This window comes from Hibiscus syriacus, unplaced genomic scaffold (genome assembly GCF_006381635.1).
Source record: "Hibiscus syriacus cultivar Baekdansim isolate YM2019G1 unplaced genomic scaffold, ASM638163v2 tig00116989_pilon, whole genome shotgun sequence".
NCBI lineage: Eukaryota > Viridiplantae > Streptophyta > Magnoliopsida > Malvales > Malvaceae > Hibiscus > Hibiscus syriacus.
Window position 1 is genome coordinate 5916019 of NW_024063508.1, and position 3507 is coordinate 5919525.

Below are 3507 nucleotides of genomic sequence, written 5' to 3' on the forward strand. Positions count from 1 at the left end.
CACTCACTTTCATGGTGATTGTCACGGCATAACATACATGCTGAATTGGTCACCTGTACTTCTTTCACCTTATTAGAATGTTGCAAATTCTTCAACATATTTGAGATAGTGGAAAGTAGGATAGAGATTGAATCGTTAGCATCTAGCTCAAATGTCCCTAGTACCTTCCTCCCAGTTCCATGCCTTGAAGAAGGAAATTGGTAGTCGTTGTTCACAATCTTATCAAGAAAGTCGACTGCCTCTTCAAGTGATTTGTCTAGAAAAGTGCCAATTTCTGAATCATCTAGCATCATCCTGGTGGGTGCATTAACTCCATTGTAAAACATTACAACTTGAGTCCAACTTGGAATCCATGATTAGTACATTTGTGAAGTAATCCTTTATATTGGTCCCAAAACTCATACATAGACTCGTCATCAGCTTGACAGAAAGATGATATCTCATTTCTGAGTTGATTGTTCATGTTTGGCAAATTATATCGTAGCAAAAAACTTATGCATAGATCAGCCCATGACTCCATCGAGCCGAATAGAACTCCACTCAACCAAGCTCTTGCTCGGTCACACAATGATTATGGGTATAATTTTAACTTTAACACATCCCCATGCACTCCTTTTTACCTAAAAGTATCACATACCTCCAAGAAATTAAGAATATGTTATCTGACATCTTCATGAGGCATACCTCCAAACTGCCCTATAGAATTCAGCATGTTGAACATGACTAGTTTAAGCACGAAGTGGGCTACCTGAATCTTGGGTATCATAATTATAGGATTTAGATAATCCATGATGGGATTTAAGTGATGTCGAATAGCACGAGGTATAGCAACATTCCCAGTACTTGGAATTACTCAAGCATTTAGATCTGCCTGATCCTCCAATACTTTATTAACACCTTGGTGTCCTACTGCATACATGTTCCGTTGAGCATGTTGAGCACGTCTGCTTCATCTAAAGAGTTTTTCAATTTCATTTTTGATTGGTAGTGGTGGTCCTTCAGAATGTCCTCTGGTCATGCACTAATCATCACCTAAAAAAAATAAAGTGGCAAGTAAAATTATACAAAAATAAAGAAGTAAAATAAAAATGCTATGACAAAACTGTTAAAGTTCCAGTTACCAAATTCCCGGCAACGACGTAAAAAACTTGTTGTGTGTTTGTGAGTACTATAGATTGGACACAAAAATATGCGCAAGTATACACAAGTGCACAAATAATAAAAAGTGAGTGAGTATTGATCCCACGAGGATTGGAGGTAATTATGAGTCAAGTTAAAGCAACAAACTAATTTATCTATGTATAGCTAGTGGTACGCATAAATGATTATGTTGAGGCAAAATGAAATGTATGAAGATGAAATTGGTTTGATGATGTGAATGTGTAGCAAATGGAAATGTAGGGCAACTTGAATAAAAATGTTATGGCAAAGTGAAATGATAACTTGGGAATTAACTAAAAAGACTTTATAATTCTCTCACAAGCAACCTTTTATGGGAATGATTGATGGGGTCGCTAAGGAATCCTAATACTTGTCTTTTAGAATGGTTTAAACTTTTATGGTTCACTTGCTCGAGAGAGTTCACCGAGAGTGCTCCAATGCTATATCTAGTCAAGGAACCTGACAGATGAGAATGCAACGACAAATCCTTTCGGCCTGAGCATCAACATCTAACCTACCGAATAATCTCAACTCCTATTAGTAGCTGAAATCCTACCTTAGTTTCTCTCGAACACTAATATTGGATTAAGATCTAGTTATTAGCTAAAACCCATTGTTGATCTTTCACTATTTTCTCTCGAACACTAAGGATCTTTAACTTAGTTTCTCTCAAACACTAATGTTGGATTAGGCTCTAATTATTAGCTAAAACCCATTTTTCATGTTGTTCTTCCCTAGTCTCTCTCGAACACTAAGGATCTTTAACTTAGATTCTCTCAAACACTAATGTCAGATTAGGCTCTAGTTATTATCTAAAACCCATTACTAATGTTGATCTTCCCCTAGTTTCTCTCAAACACTAAGGATCTTTAACTTAGTTTCTCTTAAACACTATGTAATATACTTAAAAAAAATGGTCACTCTCATGCCTCCTACGATCTTAGGTAATTCAAAGCAATGTAAAAAAAAGTGATAAACATAAAAGTATCAACCAGTGATTAAATAAAAACACTTAATCATCAATCATAAACCCCACCAAATAAGGTTTAATTCATGGTAGGGTCAAATAATCCATAAAAATAATATGTTCCATGCAACCCATCGAATAGAAAGAGAAATAAAGCAAAACAAAAAGGTGGAGGAAAACTCCCAACTTGCATTGTCGTGATCTCCTTGGCCACCACAAATTGCCTTAGTGTCGTTTGCTCCTCTCGGATGCCAAACTCTCCACTCCCTCACGAAGAAATAAATGGAAGAAAAAAAGAAGCATTTTAGTTGCCCCTTTCACTCATAAATGGAAATTAGAAGATTTTCCAATAAAAAGCTCCTTCATTTGTGGTGTCATAATCTGTATATACCATGGGAATATAATTAGGTTTTTTTATGCGAAAATTACATGTGAGGAATAGTACAATAGCTGATAGTGGGCCCCCTATAGGCGGTTGGCAGCAACGGACATATGGTGAAAGAACAAATGGCCTTGTGTGAAAATATCTTCAACTTCCTTGTCCTTTTCTACACCCATAAATGTCGCATCATTTTAGCGTTGTTTGCCACGACAATTCTCCTTGCACTCCACCTAGAAATGCCACGACTTTTTTAGCCAGTTTGCCACGACAATTTTCCTTGCACACCATTGCTCCTAGAACCTAAGCATCAACATCCAAACCAGACTTTCCCCATAAAATAGCACCATTCTCAAAAGAAAATACCAGGGAAAAATAAATCCACCAAATGTAATTACTTGCTCATAAATGCATCTAACCGGACCTGTATGAGCTAGCCCTTAAACAATTAATAACTTAAGTGAAAGGGCCCTATGTATAACCTTTTTATGGAGTTATCAACAGTCATATAAAGCTATGAGCCAGTTTCCCATTACGTCCAAATCGAAGCATTTTCTTCCAAGGAGACACCTTGGGGAACATTTTGTCACTAATTGTATACATTATTTCCTTACATTTCAATTTTGTGTATGACATCTATTTATCGAAAGCCTCTATCAACCGACACTAAATCACTCAAAATTTCTATTTGTCTGATCAAGTCAGGACCGACTAACTTTCTTTCACTAAGTTATGTCCAATACAATGGGGTTCTACATTTTTTACCATACAGTGCTTCAAAAGGGGTTATCTGGTTACTCAACTGAAAACTATTATTGTAACCGAATTCCACTAACGGTAAATGGTCCTCCCAACCACCCTCAAGGTCTATAACACAACACCTAAGCATGTCCTCTAAAATATAAATCACATGAACAAATTGACCATCAGCCAGCAGATAGAAGACAGTGCTAAAATATAGTTGGGTACCTATCATGAAGCGTTTTCCAAAATCTCGAAG

General features: G+C 36.6%; 1 non-coding gene across 1 annotated transcript; it reads left to right on the forward strand.

Moving 5' to 3' along the window:
* Nucleotides 1-347: 347 nt before the first annotated feature.
* On the forward strand, nt 348-454 carry LOC120193248. The gene has a single exon (XR_005522850.1). It is a non-coding gene; the product is annotated as a small nucleolar RNA R71 (small nucleolar RNA).
* The last annotated feature ends 3053 nt before the right edge of the window (nt 455-3507 follow it).